The sequence below is a fragment of the Pipistrellus kuhlii genome, unplaced genomic scaffold (assembly GCF_014108245.1).
Source record: "Pipistrellus kuhlii isolate mPipKuh1 unplaced genomic scaffold, mPipKuh1.p scaffold_m20_p_9, whole genome shotgun sequence".
In the NCBI taxonomy this organism is placed as follows: Eukaryota; Metazoa; Chordata; class Mammalia; order Chiroptera; family Vespertilionidae; genus Pipistrellus; species Pipistrellus kuhlii.
The window spans coordinates 58663353-58681149 of record NW_023425595.1 but is presented as its reverse complement, the minus strand read 5'-3'; the positions used below and the strand labels follow the sequence as shown (position 1 = coordinate 58681149).

Sequence of the window (17797 nt, the reverse complement as noted above, 5' to 3'; positions counted from 1 at the left end):
CCCTTCTCTAAAAACTGATGCGTCTTATGGTCCGGAGCGTCTTATGGTCCAAAAAATATGGTAACAGAGCCCAAAATGTGGGTTTTAAATATTCTTATTGAGGTCATATTTCAAAGGAGATAAGAACCCTTGCCTCTAAAATTCTGAAATAATTAATATTAAAATATTACACGTAAATCAGGTGCTCTCTTGGGTTTAGAAAATCTAATGATACTCAAGCTCCTGGTCCACTCTGCTATTTGTGTGGTGATGTCATCCTCCCCACATTACTCCAGGGCATTAGTGTGACAGGGCCTTCGAATCAGGAGCTTCCCTCATGTGTATTTTTTTTTTCTTCACTTTACCTCCATATTTTAACTTTCATAATACATTACACCTTTCCTTTGTAGATAAAAATATTTGCTTACTTTTTAAAGGAAACATAAAATACAATGAGTGGCCAGATTATTATATATTAGAGGCCTGGTGCATGAACTTGTGCATGGGTGGGATCCGGCCAGCCTGGCCAGGGGGAGGTGACATGGATGGTTGGCCAGCCTGCCTGCTGGTCAAACTCCTGGTAGAGTGGACAATTTGCATATTAGCCTTTTATTATATAAGATATATACTGAGTGGCCAGATTCTTATGCATTCAGAGATCATAATAATCTGGCCACTCAGTGTATATCTAATGGTTGGTAGAATATTTCAAATCTACGTAGAAGACATATACTAGCTTGAATGAGTTTTTTTGAATTAATTGAAAACAAAATAAATTCCACTTTCTCTTAGATTTCCCTAAATGCTTCTTTTTTTACCCTTTTCAAGAGAGAGATCATTTATTTTTGCAACAAAATTACAGTCACATCTTAGCAAACACAAGTATAGGAGTAAAAAGTGAAAGTTGTAGTAATCAATCCTACAATGAATTACTCTCATTCTAATGGGACAATTAACACCAGGAAATTCTCCTTGTGGCTTTTTCTTGCCTAAGATACAAATAGCATTCATCTTGGGAAAATAGGTCTGGATATGTTATCTCTTCCACTTGCCTGACAGTATTTGTATTTTGGACCAATCCTGTTCTTGGTGCACTCACATGAACTAATGGCCCTCATATGTCAGCCACACAGGAAGAAAGGTGGATCGAATAGTCTGCTAGTTATGAGCAGAGATCCTAATTGCTTCTTGTTGTCATTGTTTTCTTTTCATGCTATAACACCACAAGGAGCAGGGGGAAAGCAATCAAATGGGTCAACCTCAAAATACAACTTAGTGAAATTAATGATCACCAGAAGATGAAAACACTTCCCACTCTCCTTCCCCTGAATCTAGGTTAAGAAGTAAAAGTTTGGGTAACATTTTTTTTTTAGCAGTAATGAAAAAATAAAAGGTTTCACTTAGCCGTTCCGGGAGGGGAGCACACACACAGCTATACTATGCAGGTGATGAATTCATGATTAGCAATACCAAAATTATTTGCCATCAATTTTATTTCCTCAGGTGAAAGAAGAAAGAAAAGAATGATATGTGGAACCATAAGACCCATAAATAGTAATTTTTATAGTTTTCTCCTAAAAAGCAGATTGATCCAAAGCTGCTTTGGGTACCAGAAGAAATTGGTTCAATTCCATTTATTCTGTGTCTTTATTATACTATGTCACTTTAAGTAGTTTCTAAAGACAATTGAGAAAATTTCCTGATGACAATAAGCTCCAAATTAATTATCTCAACCTACGTGGAAATTTTAGTTTGCCTTTTCAATGGTCTCACGGTATGCCCTTATGCCCTGCTAGCGTCTAATGAAATCGTGATGATGACATTCCTCAGTCAGGCAGGTAGAGATCTGGGACTGCTGGAGAAACAGATACATGAGTCTCTTTTTTTCAGCTGTGGCTACATTAGGTGGAGAAGGTAAAATGGAGGAGAAAGGCAACTATTCTGATAGACACCAAAACTCACAAATAACTGAAGCCAAGGTGATTTAGGATGAGATTAATTCAGTTTACAGCTCCTATTAATTCTCTATTATGCTCTGCATGTATGCATGCCTGTGGATGGTTTTCAAGAAATTAGAGAAAGTTCTCTAAAATAAGCCTGACCTCTCATCAGGCTGCACGTCTCTGTGGGAACACCAGGCCAGGGCACAGGTGGCTTGTGGATAAGGAGTGGCTAGTAATCACCTGCCCGGGACTGAGCACTGGCTGTGTTGGCTCACAAAATAACACAAGGAGGTCAACCTTCTCAAATCGGCTGGGCCAAGTAGCAGATTCAAAACAGGCGTATCAGTAAATCTGAATGAGCGAATTCAGATAATATTATAGTTAACTATGCACATGCTTCATGTTTTGTCAGGCCCTAGGGACCACAGTGTCAGTATAAGGAAAACCTAAACAGATTAAGGACTCAGTCTTCAAAGGACATAATACAATCAAACTCATCACAAGACATGACAGGGATGAATGGGAGGGGAGAGAAGAAAAGGAATAAAAAATTTCTAAGACTTTTATTTTTATCTTTCTCTCTGCAAATACCTTTTATTTTTTCCTTTTTTCAACATTATTTTTTTCTTTATTGATTAAGTTACTATATATGTGTCCTTACAGCCCCATTGCCCACCCCTCATTCATGTCTTCACCCCCCTGTTGCCTGTGTCCATTGGTTAGTCTTATATGCATGCATACAAGTCCTTTGGTTGATCTCTCTCCCTTACCCCATCCTAAGAAACTAGAAACACCAATCAGAAAGGATATATGCACACATGTGTTCATAGCGACACAATTTACCATAGCTAAGATTTGGAAATGGCCTACGAGCCCATCAGCAGATGAGTGGATTAAAAACCTGTGGTATGTCTACACCACATGTGTCAAACACAAGGCCCGCGGGCCAAATCCGTCCCGCCAGGCCTTGCAATGTGGCCCGCACTGTGCTGTCATCACTGCACTCCGCTGCATTTCCATCACAATGACAGTTTATGACTGTTCAGTAAACCATTCGGCCCGCGATTTAGGCTGGATTTTAGATTTTGGCCCCTTCTCTGATTGAGTTCGACACCCCTAATCTACACAATGGAATAGTACACTGCGGTAAAAAAGAAGAAATTCTTACCATTTGCATAAATGGAACTGGAGAGCATTATGCTAAGCAAAATAAGCCAGGAAGAGAAAGATAAATATCACGTGATCTCACTCATTTGTGGAATATAATGAACAATATAAACTGATGAACAAAAACAGATCCAGAGACAGAGAAGCATTGATCAGACTGTCAAGCCTCAGAGGGAAGGTAAGGGAGGGTGAGAGTAAGGGGGAGAGATCAATCTAAGACTTTTTATGAACATTTGAAGCATGTATAAAATATAGTTTGACTTTACAAAGCAGTGATTTTCAACCAGTGTGCCGCAAGAATTTTTAAAATATGCAATACCTGATTATTTAGGCAGGGGCATTGACCTTTTTCATCTTAGATTGTCAAATAAAAAAATAACAACAGCCAACATAATAGCCTCCCAGTATGAATGAATAAAAATTACAACTATTTTTATTTTTTTTGGTGTGATGCAGAATTTTTAGTAATAGTTTAGGCATCCCATAAGATGAAACAGGTTAAAAATTGCTGTCATACAGGTATGCACATAAGGGGAGAGAACAAACAATATGTAAATGTACCATTCCAGAGAAATGAAAAATCTTTCAAATTATGAATTTACATTTCACACATGCTATCCAGCATGTCATAGCAGAGGTATAATGATCATGTATAACAATCTCCCTGAGGCCACATTCTAGAACTTTCCCTTCTTCTTTCTCTGGTGATTAGTTTGAACAATGCTTTGTTGATAGTCACTATAAAAACTAAGGAGGTTTCCCACCCCCCTTCAAGAATAAAACATTCATCCAGCGTTTATTTATTTATTTTTATTTATTGCAATGGAGGTCCATGCCAGCCCCCAGAAATCAGGGCTGCCCGCAAATCTATTTATGATGTCCTTTAGAAGTACCATGGCTTTCTGCCTTCCACTGTATTTGCCTGCATATGAGTACGGTTTTCATGGAGGGAGCAAATGGGAGAATAAGACTGTTGAAATTTGTCTTTATAAAAGATTAAGGAAATTTCAAAATCTAAATATTAATATATTTTCCACAAAAATCCTCAATCTAGATTTTGTACTTTCTCAATGATGACATTTAGTTTAAAAGAATGGTAAACTTACATTTGCATAAGCATTAAATGGACATGGTTTTACCAATATAAACTGACACTTTCTGCAAAATTTTCACTTTCATGGAATCAGAACAGAGAGGTCATCTATCTAAACACATTTGCCAGGAATGTCCAAGAAAATTGGTGCAATTCTAGGGGGCTGGATGCAGACAGGAGACCCTGATCCTAAGGTAACTGCTGCCCCTGACCTTACAGATGAGAATATAGCATTCATTTATGAACAGTAGACCTTTTAGGTCAGGCTTCTGCAACAACTCATGCTAAACAAACAAAAATAGTTTTAACATGAGTGAATATTATTTTATTCTTTCCAATGGCATTTCATCAGTGCCATCAATGCTAAAATGTACTATGTATGTCATGTGCCCTTAAAGTAGAGTAAAATGTTGCTAATTAAGCTAAGATGCATCCTGTTTTAGCAATGTAAAAAAGAGGAACTTAGAATCAGTGAAATATAGTAAGAATGAAGCCTATTTATTTCCAAATTCTAGGCTATACTGTTTCCATAGAAGAATCCAGTGGTTGGTGACAAAGAGATTCCTTTTCCTACTCAATATTCAAGTTAAGCCAAGTTAATAAAGTAATTCCATGATATGTTAAAGGTTGATTTCATATGATTAATTCATGTCCTTCTTAGCAGATCCTCCCAACTGCTTACTGGATAGTCTCCGAACTCTGGTTCCCTTCCCTTGTCACAATGTCTCCATTATACACACAACATACACAATTCACACACACGCACATTCTCACACATCACAGGGTTCAAGACAACTTCCTTATACTTCAACGACAGCTCTAACCAAAAACATCTCAGGCGTGGTAAGTATCCCTTATCTATACAACAGTGTGTATGAAAATGCTTGGTTGAAGGCAGAACAGGGTCTAGTCCAAGCTGCATTTTCCTGTCCTTTTTTTATGTGATTTCATGTGATACTGCTTCTGGAAAGGCCCATTTTTGGCTTCCATGATCTCACGTTCTGCTTTTTCATCTCTCTCCCATTCTTCCTCTGCCTGCCTTGAAGTGTAGTTGTGCCGCAACATTCCACTGTCAATCCTTTTCTTTCTCCACACCTCTCCTAAGTGAATTCTCTCTTGGGTCACTCTAGCTCAATCATTTCTAACAAATGACTTGTCCACAGTTAGACATCCAGTTGGTAGGAAAAGACCTCAGCTAGTCAATAAACATGCATTGTGCACTTATTATGTTTCTAGGCACTGGAGACACACAATAAGTAAGACATAATCTTTGCTCTTAATGAGTGGGGGATCTTGAAGATCTATTACATGGAATCCTAATGCCATTTTGAAGCCAGTGTAGATGATCTGAGCCGTCTCAAACGATAACACATTTCAGCCATGTCACACTGAACCATACTGGTTCATGGCATGTCACAGATTTATGGACTCTTCACAGATTATGTTACAACATTTTGATTACTGGTTGTATGAAACTCTCTCTTTTTTTTTTTTTTTTTTTACAACTGGGAATAAATATTATTTATAATAGTATGTATCAAGTGGAATAGTTTGCTCAAAAGGTCATATAATTAGGTTATACAAGAAACACTCCAAGAACTAAAGAACATGAGTCTCCAGATCTAAAGGGCCCACAGATAACCAGCTCCTGGAATAACAAAAGATCCTCATCAAAGCATGTTTGTAAGAGATAGCTGACCATTGATTTTCTCTCATCATGGATGTTTCTATCTCTCTCTCCCTCTCCCTTCCTCTCTGAGATCAATAACATATATATATGTTTATTTTTTTATCAATAACATTTATATATATATATAAAACCAAATGTTTTATTCATTTAATTAGGTCTTTGAAGGTTTTTAAAAAGAAAAGCAATTTATGTCCACTTTGGTGTCCACTGATTTTTTTAAAGTATATTTTTATTGATTTCAGAGAGAGGAAGTTAGAGGGAGAGAGAGAGAGAAACATCCATGATGAGAGAGCATGATGAGAGAGAATCAGTGATCGGCTACCTCTTACACACACCCCAACTGGGGATCAAGCCTGCAACCCAGGCATGTGCCCTTGACTGGAATCATCCCAGGACCCTTTAGTCCACAGGTCGATGCTCTATCTACTAAGCCAAACCAGCTAAGCCAAAATTTGCTTATTAAGACAGTGCCACAAATTATAGATATATTTTTCAGGAATGTAATAATGATATTGTGATTATATTTTAGTGATACATACTGAAGTATTTACAAATGATAGGATATGTGTCTAGGATTTGATCCACAATAAAATGGGTTGAATAGGCTATCTGATTAGAAATCAAACAGCACTGGTCATGAGTTGATAATTATTGAATATTGGGATCCATTATACTCATTCTATCTACTTTTGTGTATATTTGAAATTTTTCAAATAAAAAAGTTACCAAAAACTTGTGCCATCCACAAGTTTGATAATCACAGTAAGCTTAATAGGCATTTTTATGGACAAGCAAAGCCATGAAGATCAGCATTTTAATTTGTTCATAACAGGAGTTAGAGGTAAATCTATTGCCGTTCAACAGCTTTATTGTTAACAACAACAACGAATAGGTATTTGGCATTTAATCCACACTATTTCTGTGACTGCCTTAGTTCTCTTAGGATCTTTTTAAAGTCTCTACTCCAGTATAATATTAGGCACTGTCATTTTTTAATAATTACTTGCCAAGATTTTTTCTAACTGGTAAAAAAAAAATGTAATGGTGTATATTAGTGAAATCTTAGATTTGGTGAAAGATGTTAGACAGGTTGAGGAGAAAAAGTGTTAATTAAAACATGACACACTCTAACAGTGTGTTCTAATATCATAAATGTTAAAATGAAAAAACTTGTCTCTTGAAATGGATGAAAGTCAGCATTTTCTCCAAAGGTATCCTTTCTTATTCCAACCCTTCATCCCTACACTAAATCAATCTTTACAATCAGGAAATCCACATAAGGATATCTGCCTACACCTGTTGGCCAGTAGTATTCCTACCTTCTCCTCCTTGTCCCCATAAGTACTAATTTGAAAACACAAGCTTTGTGTGCGTGTCCTGTCCAGTGCCAAGCAGAGTGACTTGTTCCAGAAACACTCAGAAGTTGGATCAACATGTCCTTTTGTGCCTTTCTAAGTGTTTTCTTCTCAATGGTTCCTAGTGACCAACATGCCAATGGATTTCCACTCTGTACCAGTCAGAGTTTATTACTGGAAAACAAAACACAAAACTAACCCCTCATACCCCCACCCCCACCCCCGAAACTAGCTATGCCTGCCAATGTAAGCAGAAACAAACTTTGTTGTAAAGGTTACCCACAGAATCTCCAGGAGGCCTGGAAAACTGGCTTTAGAGCTTAAGGAGCCCCAAAGTTAACTCTTGGAATGACACAGAGCTGGTCCTGTATTGACACCTCTCCTGCCACCACCAGGTCCAGACTCTGGAGCTGGCCCAGCACTGGTCAAAGGGACGTTGCTGACTGGAACATCTGGGGCAGAGTCTAGGGCATGGGCCCATGCCTATGATATAAGGATGCTTGGGCATGAAAACACCTGGCAATTTTATAGAGGGGAGTGGGCTCTGCCTCATAATGGGGGAGACCCTCCAACATGGGCAAGGGGTTCAGATGGCAGTGCTCAAAAAAAATGCCAGGTGTCCACTTAGTACTATAAACAAATACGTTTGAAAGCACAAGGGCAGAGTAATAGGGCACACAGAGGGTGCACAGAGTGAGTGCTTCTGCCTTTCATCTTTGTCTGGTTTGATTAGGTGTACTATGAAATTTTATTTTAGAACCTGGACACATGTCTATTTTATTGCTATTCAAAATACTTATAATTTTGAACTAAGAATTTCAAGCATAATCTTAGAGAGTTAAAGAATATAAGCCAGTCAGAGAAAGACAAGTATCATATGATCTCACTTATATGTGGGATCCAAAGAATAAGATAAACTGATGAACAAAATAGACCCAGAGACAATGAAGCATGGAATAGATTGACATATTTCAGAGGGAAGGCGGGGGGGTGGGGGGCAGCAAGAGATTAACCAAAGAATTTATATGCAAACTAGAGGCTCAATGCACAAAATTCATGGAAGAGTAGGCCTTCCTTCCTTGGCTGCTGCCGGCACCGGATTCCCTCTGGTACCCGGGACCTGGGCCTCCATCATAGCCCCAGCTTTGTCCAAAAGGTCATCCAGAAGGACGTCTGGTCTAATTAATATATAATGCTTTTATTATTATAGATAAGCATAACCCATGGACAGAGACAATAGTTAGTGAAGGACTGGGGAGGGGATGGGAGTGGGTTAGAGAGAGTCAATGGGAGAAAAAGGGGACATCTGTAATACTTTCAACAATAAAGGTAAACTTTTAAAAAAAGGAATACCTGGAAATAGGCTATTTAATTCAACCTAAGGGTGGTCACAGAATAGATGGAGTTATTTTATTAATTATTATTATTATTTTTTTAAATCCTCACCTGAGGATATTTTTCCATTGATTTTTAGAGAGTGGAAGAGAGAGGGAAGAACAGAGAGAAATATTGACGTGAGAGAAACACATCGATTGGTTGCCTCCTGCACAAGCCCTGCCCAGGGCCCAGACCAGGGAGGAGCCTGCAACTGAGGTACATGTCCTTGACCGGAATCGAACCCAGGACAGTTTGGTCCACAGGCTGCTGCTCTATCCACTGAGCCAAACTGGCTAGGACTAGATGCATTTATTTTAATTAATATTATTAATTTATTTTAATTAATATTATTAAATATTAACATTCACAATTTAATTACTATTTAATTAAATATTAAATGTTAATATTTAATATAATATAATATTTAACATAAATACTCTGCTCAAGGAATTTATTTATAAATAAAAGAAAGGGTGTAAAATAATTATTTGTTACATAAATGTTACTAAGTTGAATTGCACTTCAGCAGATTTATGTATACCAGGAGCTCAATTGAAATTGTATAATCAGATTTAGGAGGCTTTTCTCCTTAAAGTTCTCACCAGAGGACATTTTTCCCACTGAGTTTTTAGATAGAATGGGAAGAAGGAAGAGGAAAAGGGAGAGAGGAAGAGCGAGAAAGATGAGAGAGATACATTGATTGGTCGCCTCCTTAGGCCAGCAATTGAACTTGCAACCCAAGTACATGCCCTTGATCAGGAATCGAATGTGCCACCCTTCAGTGTGTGGGACAATGCTTTAACCACTGAGTACACTGGCTAGGGCTAGGAGGTATTTTAAAATCATAGGCACCAAATTCCTACCAATAACAGTATTCCTTCTTATTATATTCTTGATAGGTGGCCCAAAATGCACCACTGTCAATGCAGTGTGTTATGTGGTCTGTTTCTGAGCTTTTTGATATGGACTCTATTCATCTATGAATCCAACCTAAGCTAGTGTTGATTTCTTCTGTACAGTTGGTTAGTACTCAAGCAAACTAAAATTATTATTTACAGTTTACACTGTTGTTAAGCTAGGCTGCCACTCCCTGTCATTGGGCAACTGATTGTAGATTCTAAACGAAGTCAACAACTATTCTTTTTTAAATATAATCTTAGTTTTGGCCCTTGCTTTGGGCTAAGGGATATCAAGTTTAATCCTGATTGCCATCCAAATTCACTACTGCTTTGAGCTTTGCATTATCAATAAACCTGAAAAATGTATGAAATAAGTGCATCTGTATTGTTAATAAAATTGTAGAAATGTTAGGGTGGAGGGAAGAGCTATGAAGCAGGGCAACAGAAACCACCTTCTATGTTGGCTCCCACACCTTTGAACATTCTGTGGGTACAGCTAGCTGATCAGTTCAGATATTACAGCATGTCCCAGACCTCCGTTTTTCAACTTACCCAGGAGTCAACTTGATAGATGTGTCCCCAGGATCGTATAGATGTAAAAATTTGATGAGTCTGACTCTATTTTAAATACCCTTATTATACTTTAATGGAGAAACTTTTGTTACAATACAGAACTCTTTAGTAAATACCATAACCCAATTCTTCTATTTTGTAAATCTTGACTTTCATATACTGGTTTCACATATTGGGCTACAAACACAATATACATTAGACATAATATGAAAATAAAAATTCTATGCTAGGTATTTTAATATAGTCTTTTAAAATTATGACTAATGATGTACATAATATATATTTAATTAAAACAGCTTTGATTAAACTTGATATCCCTTTAATCATACATTTTATTTAAATCCACTTAAGTAAAATGTATGATTAAACTTTTTGATTGAAAACATTTGCCTTAAGTTTCTTTATAACTTAAATGGTTCCTAAGACCAAAGAAAATCTGAAATTAAAATCTAAATGTTCTATTGGATTATACAATCTTCAGAAAATCTGAGTTCCAAATTCTGCAGGATAGAATGTTCTTATTCCACCTCTAAAGGGGAAAGGAAGAAATGTACTTGCATGGTAAATACATTCCAGAGATTGTTTCACACTTAAAATATTCATCATGCCAATTTGGAGATATAAAAATTAGGGAACAGAGTTTATGATGTCATTGGTGATATTTGCTAAAAACAGCTGTGGGAGAATAAATTATTGGTTTCACCATGAATGATGGCTTCAAAGCATAAGGCAGCTTTTAACCATACACTTGAATAAGGGAAAGAGGAAGGAGAGTTACAGCAGCTGAAATAAGCTCTTATATCAACATTCTAATTAACCAAGACCTAATCCCAATAATTACAATAGAAACTATATTTAAAAGCTATGTAAAAACCTTTGAATCTGCAGGCATTAGCTTGCTTGAGACTGATATTTAAAAGAGTTACTGAGCTCTCCTTAAGCATTTACAACAATCATCTGGCTTTGTACTAAAAAGGAAAAAAAAAAAAGGCAATATAGTAACTTGTAAATTATTTCTATGGCATCTGAAACATCATGGAGAGCACACACAGACAATATACAAATTGCCTAATTACATTGAGAATGAAGTTATTTATCCCTTAGAACAGTAGTACCAATTAATTTTATAGACAAAGAGGATTGGAGTTGGCACAATATTCTTTTCTCAAATGTGCCTATCTTCCATTTTTATAACACAGAGACTGAGGTTTAATAAAACTTGCTCATGGTTAGCATATGTGAGCTAACGGGTTAAAAGCTCCTGGAATGGGAGAACATACTGTATTTGGATTCTTTAAATTCGGGGTATTTACTGAGGACTTAGAATGTGAATTGAGCACACAATTTCAGTTAAAGCTCTCTCTGGGTGATAGTCCGTAAGCTGTTGTTAAAGATCACTGCAGTAAGCCTTTCTTTAATAAGCCATATCCAGGTGAAGTCTCACTAAAACTAAAACCTATAGTGTAATTGCCTTGAATTTTTAGTAACTTCAACATGTTAATACATTTTTTTCTCTCGTATACTACCAGAATTATATATACTACCAGAATTACAAGGCAGGACATGTTTGGCAGACACTATAAAGACAGTGTAACTACCTGAAATAGAACTGTTTCCTTCTCTCTTTTGAAGGATAATAATTTGATAAGAGAAACCCTAATTAACTACTTCATTATACATTTTAGCAGAGTAATTTTCATGGCTTTAAGCACTTATTGTAAAACATGAAGCAGAAATTTAACCATACATATAAACACCCAACTATATGAGTTTCTCCTGAAGATGATCCCAAGATAATAAGGTTTGTGGACAGAAGCTCAATCTAGAATGGCATTCTGTTTTCGTTTGCTTGAGATTGGCATACTGGAATCTTCAAGAAACAAGGAACTGTTCTCTACAAGGACTGCACTGGTTTGATCTTCAACTCTCCTGTGAACTTCCTATGCTGACCTGCAGTGAAAGGATCTGCTGGATCTTCAAAGACACAAATGTAAATGGTGTGCAATTTTTTTTTTTTTTTTTTTGGAATTAATTGCATTTGGAGCATTCTGAATAAGTGCTCTGTGGTACTACAAGCACATGGTCATTTTCACACAGTGCTATTTCTGTAAAGTCTCATTATTTCCATCTTCAGAATCTGCTTCCTTAAGGATAGCTGGGCCATCGAAGGTGATTGCAATTTAACATCTTTTTCTACTTGAAGAAATAGGTTTGCTAAAACCAAAACTTCTGCTCTTCTTATTTCAGAAATTTGTGCCAGAAGTAACTGTATGTTGATCAGCACCTCAAACATTACACTAACCATCTACTTTTATATAAAAACTAGTAGCCCAGCCGGGACCGGTTTGGCTCAATGGATAGAGCATCGGCTTGGGGACTGAAGGGTCCCAGGTTCGATTCCGGTCAAGGGCATGTACCTTGGTTGCGGGCATATCCCCAGTAGGGGGTGTGCAAGAGGCAGCTGATCGATGACTCTCTCTCATCGATGTTTCTGACTCTCTATCTCTCTCCCTTCCTCTCTGTACAAAATCAATAAAATATATTAAAAACAAACAAATAATAAAAAAAAAACAACTAGTAGCCCAGTACACAAAAGCCATGCACAGGGGAGGGCAATTTCCCTCAGCCCAACCTGCACCCTCTCCAATTGGGGAGCTTTGGGGGATTGAGCCTATCTGGCAGTCAGATAGCCCTCTTGCAATCTGGGACTGCTGGCTCCTAACTGCTCACCTGCCTGCCTGCATGCCTGCCCCTAAATGCCTCTGCCTGCCTGCCTGATTGCCCCTAACTGCCTCTTCCTGCCTGCCTTATCGCCCCCAACTGCCCTCTCCTGCTGGCATGATCTCACCCACAACTGTCTTCCCCTGCTGGCCTGATCACCCCTAACTGCCTCTGCCTCTGCCTCAGCCCCCACCACCATGGCTTTATCTGGAAGGAAGTCAGATATCCGAAAGATGGCCAGTTGACCTGGTCTAATTAGCATATTACTCTTTTATTAGTATAGATAGATTATGTAGGATAGGATTATTTAAATGGAGGGGACCCCTTTTTCAGCAGAAGGAGATGCTCTTGGCAGACAAAAATACATAATCCCTATATCTGAACTGATAGCCAGCTATATGTACTACACTGCCAAACCAGTCATTAAAAAATTGAACTGCTTTCTTACACCTTACATCAAATAGCTGTTGCCCTTAAAACCCCTCCTCATTCCCTACCTTAGGTTCTGCCTTTGCAGTTCACCCAGATTAAATTCTGACTGGTTGGTTTCTATGCTAGTCAGCATTAGAAGCTCTGCCTCTGAGGCAGCCATTGGCTCTTTGCAGTTAACCCAGATTTGGTTCTGATTGGTCAGTTTCTATGCTAGTCAGAGTCTCTGGGCCTATCTCTGGGCCTGATCAGAGAGGCGGAGCTGATCAGCAGCCCCCACTGAGGCCTGAAGAGCAAGAGAGAGGCAAGGGATGATCAACTGCTGCCACAGAGGCTGCGGCTCAGATCCTCTCTCTCTCTCCAGATTTCTCTCCAGGCCTGATCCCTAGTCCCCACGGCAGACAGTGCTGGGTCACCACGGCAATCCAGCACTGACTGCAGAACTGACTTCTGGTATTTGGTCAAGCCTTTGGTCATTACAGATCCTGGGTTTTTATATATTAGGATAGTAAGACTTTCAAATATATATTCCAGTATTGTTTGACCTTTTACCTAAAGAAACCAGGATGGCAACAGAATGGTAACGGAAAACTTTGGGTATTAGTCCAAGGGCAGAACATCTACTTTTTAAAACGCAATGAGATGGATTCACTCAATTACCATTTACCAATCCTTGCACTTGTCCCTTTTCAGCTCTCTCTTCCATTCCCACCAGCAACTATTTAAAACCCTTTTTTAGAATCCTTTTCTCACTTCTCTCATTCTCTGTCCTCTGACTGAGGCCATCTAGTAAAATCCTTTAACTTCCAGTTCCACTTCATGAATTATAAATCCCTGGTTTTCCCCCTTTTTTCCTCCCAGGATAAGACCTCGCTTTCTTCTTCAAGGCCAGACCTGTCACAAGCTGCCCAGCAGAATTCAGTGTCCCTCCCAAGCTTCTGAGGACCCCACAGATACTTGGCACTTCTTATAATGCAAACTCTCTCCCTCTCCTACTCATCTTTGTATCTTTGGCACCTCCCACTAAGCCTAGCAAGCAAAGATATTCAAGAAATATGCTACACTGAAACTACTTACATTTAAGCATGAGCTATTTTCAATAGCTTGAACCAGAATGGAGTTTGTCCCAGATTACAGACCAGCATATGATTTCTGCTCCACTTTATGTTTTAACCCTTAAGGGACCCCATAAAATAGGAATAAGACATTTCCGGTGACTAAAGTTGCCAGGTAAAATACAGGCTACCCATTCAAAATTGAATTTTAGATAGACAACAAAATAATTATTTTTAGTATAAGCAAGCCCCGAATAATAGCGCATGGGACATACTTCTACTAAACACAATCACTTATTGCTTATCAGAAATAAAATGTAACTGGCAACCTGTATTTATATTTGCTAAATTTCACAACTCTGCCAGTGACTCTAAAAAATTCTCAGAGGGCTCAAGATATACTGCTTTAGAGCTCCTGGTAGTATACATCCAAACTGCACAACTGGCCAGATGTTATGTCTGTGAATACAGCTGAGTATCTCCCTCAGTATCCCAGTCACCTCTTTTAGGAAAAGCTGTTTATTATGTAAAATTTTCACTTATTCTGCTACTTCATAGAATTCCCTTCAATGCCACCTATCAATAATTTTAGCAAAAAGAATACTGTAATGTTACTCAACATCCCTTGGAAAGCTGATATTTATAGAGCTACTCCCATGCCTCAGTTAAATCCTCGTTACATGTACTAATAATAAACCACTTTTGACATGTTCATATTTTTATTTTATTTTTTTATTTTATTTTTTTTTTAATATATTTTATTGATTTTGTACAGAGAGGAAGGGAGAGAGATAGAGAGCTAGAAACATCGATGAGAGAGAGAGTCATCGACCAGCTGCCTCTTGCACACCCCCCACCGGGGATGTACCCACAACCAAGGTACATGCCCTTGACCGGAATCGAACCCGGGACCTTTCAGTCCCCAAGCCGACGCTCTATCCATTGAGCCAAACCGGTCTCGGCAACATGTTCATATTTTTAAATTAAACCAGCAAAACACAATAAGGAAAATAAACAAGTCTTTCCTTCTGGAATTTCCGTTCTTCATTAAAAGGGCACAGGGAGGCATCCAGGCCTCCCTAACAGGTTGGGTTGGGGAGAGGCAGCCTGGCAGGCAAAGGTGGAGCCTGTGATGTCACCGCCATTGGTCTTTGTTGGCAAAGCCTTCCTGAATATGAAGCATCTGTGAATCTGAGCACCTCAGCGCTACTGTGCCTGGGAGGGCAAGAGGGACAGTTGCCTCGTTTAGAATCTTGCCCATTCTGGAGGCTTGAAATCTTGGTCATAGAGGAATGCCTCACAGGTTGTTCAGAGACATCCCTACCTCATCAATGGAGGAAAAAAGCAGGTTTCTCCTGCAAAGGAGTACCATTTCGGAGTAAAAAAAAAACAAAAAAACTGCTGTGCCTGCCGGTTTACTGATGAATGCTGATGGTGCAATAGAAGTTACAACCCAAAGTGGAAGAAAGCATGGCCTGCAGCTTGCTCCGGTCCTGAAAGTTCCCTATAGGAATGTATTCTCTCAGTGATCTTGATAGGGATGACAGCAAAGGCATTCCTTTCTCATTTCCATGAAAGAATGAATTAGAAATAGATACCTCCCAATGCAGAGGGAGACCAGAGTGTGTGCCCTCCTTAAATTTCAACTAGACTAGTCTCGGAGATGACTTCTAGGGAGACAGTGACGAAGTCTGCCCTCACTACTAGGCGTCCTAAGATGAGAATGAATTAAGACGTTTGTCCCAACCCAAGCACACCTGCTTTCCACCATATTGGCAGCTCCAGTGAGGACTCCCGCACACACACGCACACGCACACACTGCAGAGATGCAGAACAATGCCTGGATGCCTGCCCAAAACCGGCCTGTCCAAATGACAGCCTCAATTTATGTTCCCAACCCAAAGCTCGCTGGGGGGAGCGGGAGAAAGGGGGTAGCAGAGTCTTTGCCTGGTTGTCGTGGGACAGGGATGACATTTGGAAAGCTCAAAGCGCGGGGCTTCCCACCTGTCTGTGCGGAGCAGAGAGGCTGACAAACATATTCATTAAACTTGATCTGAAGCAAGCGAGCCTGCGAGGTCTTTCCTGAAATATTCATAAGGCGTGTTACCGGACTCGCCGCTTGGGGTTGAACAGAAACACTGCGAGTCGTCGCAGCCCGCACCCACATTTAGGGAGAGAAAAATAAAAGGCACTCACAACAGCACACCCACCACCTCTCTCCACTGTTCCCCTTTTTACAGCCCTCAGGGCAGTCGCTCCCCATCAGCCTGTTCAATCCCCACACACCCCCCAGGAAAGAGAGAGGCTCGGATTAGTGCGGAGTTCCCAGCAGTGGGAGGAGGAACCGCGGTCCCCGCAGCGCGGACGACCCCAGCCCCGCAGCTCGCCGCCCGCAGCCTTGCCTCACGCCCAGGGCTGCGGGCTGCGGGCAGGGGGCTCCCCCGAGGACCCGGCAGGCCGTCCTGCGCCCTCGCTCCCCGTGTCGGCCTGGGCCAGGCATGCCTCCTCCAGGGCCCCGCGTTCAGTTGCTAGGTGACCCGCCCCGGGCACCCGGGCGCACACATCCTCGCGTGCCAACCTGCAGCTCCGCGGGCGCTCATCTCAGGGGCAGGCTGGGCGCTGCTGCCCTAGAGACACGGAGCCCCGGCTCCGAGCGGCCGTGCGCTTCCCTTCCCGTCCCCCGTGCCCACAGCCCTGCGTTCCCGCTGCGCCCCGGACGCAGCGCAGCTCGCGCGGTGGGTGCCTCGCCTCCCCGCCACCTCTCTCCTCCCCGCCGCCACCTCTCTCCTCCCCGCCGCCACCTCTCTCCTCCCCGCCGCCACCTCTCGCCTCCCCAAGGGCGTTCGCCCCCGGCCCCTCGGCCCCGGCTCCGCGCTCACCTGGCTGGGGCGGCGGGCGCTCAGCAGGTCCCGGCGCTCAGCAGCGGGTCCCCATCCCCGCCTCCCCGGGCTCGGGCTGCGCACTCCGTCCCGGCGCGGGGCTGGACAGCGGCCGCGGTGCCGCACTGGCTGCGGGTGCGGGGCGGGGGGCGGGGACGGCCGGAATCTGGGTCGCGCGGAGCGGAGCAGCCGGGAGGCACCCGGCGGCCGGCGGGAGGCGGCGACAGCGGCGGCCGCGGGAGGGCGCGGAGGCGGCCGCGGGAGCGGGCGGGCGGACTGAGCATGCCCAGTGCCCGGCCCGCGGGCGCGGCGCGCACAAGGGGGTCGCGGTGGATGCCCCGCGCCCGCGGCTGGGGCTGGGGGCGAGGCCTAAGGGGTGTGTGGGGGGGGGAGGGTTAAATCTGCGGCCCCAGGTGCAGGGGTCAGGGATGGGGGTAGGGGTATTGGTCCCCGAGACCCAGTTTATTTGCTCCTGGGTCGACCCCAGAGGCGAGGCGAGGGGCACAGAAGATGGTGAACCTCAGACTTGCCAATGGGGTTACCAGAAGAGTCCTGGAATGACAGGGCAAGATGTATTCCTCGCTCCCTCCCCAGAGACTTGTATGAGAAAGTCAAAGTTTGGTTTTTAGCTTCGTC

At 41.5% G+C, this 17797-nt stretch overlaps 1 protein-coding gene across 5 annotated transcripts in view; it reads right to left on the bottom strand.

Annotated features, from left to right (window-relative positions):
• Positions 1 to 17403, bottom strand: part of ELMOD1 (ELMO domain containing 1) — a 70862-nt gene extending 53459 nt beyond the window's left edge. For 2 of the 5 annotated variants that reach the window (XM_036427125.2, XM_036427130.2), the window contains exon 1: positions 17162 to 17403. The gene's annotated coding sequence lies outside the window, so the exon portion shown is untranslated. The remainder of the gene's footprint in view (positions 1 to 17161) is intronic. The other 3 variants (XM_036427126.2, XM_036427128.1, XM_036427129.2) reach the window with 2 other exon arrangements.
• Positions 17404 to 17797: the final 394 nt, after the last annotated feature.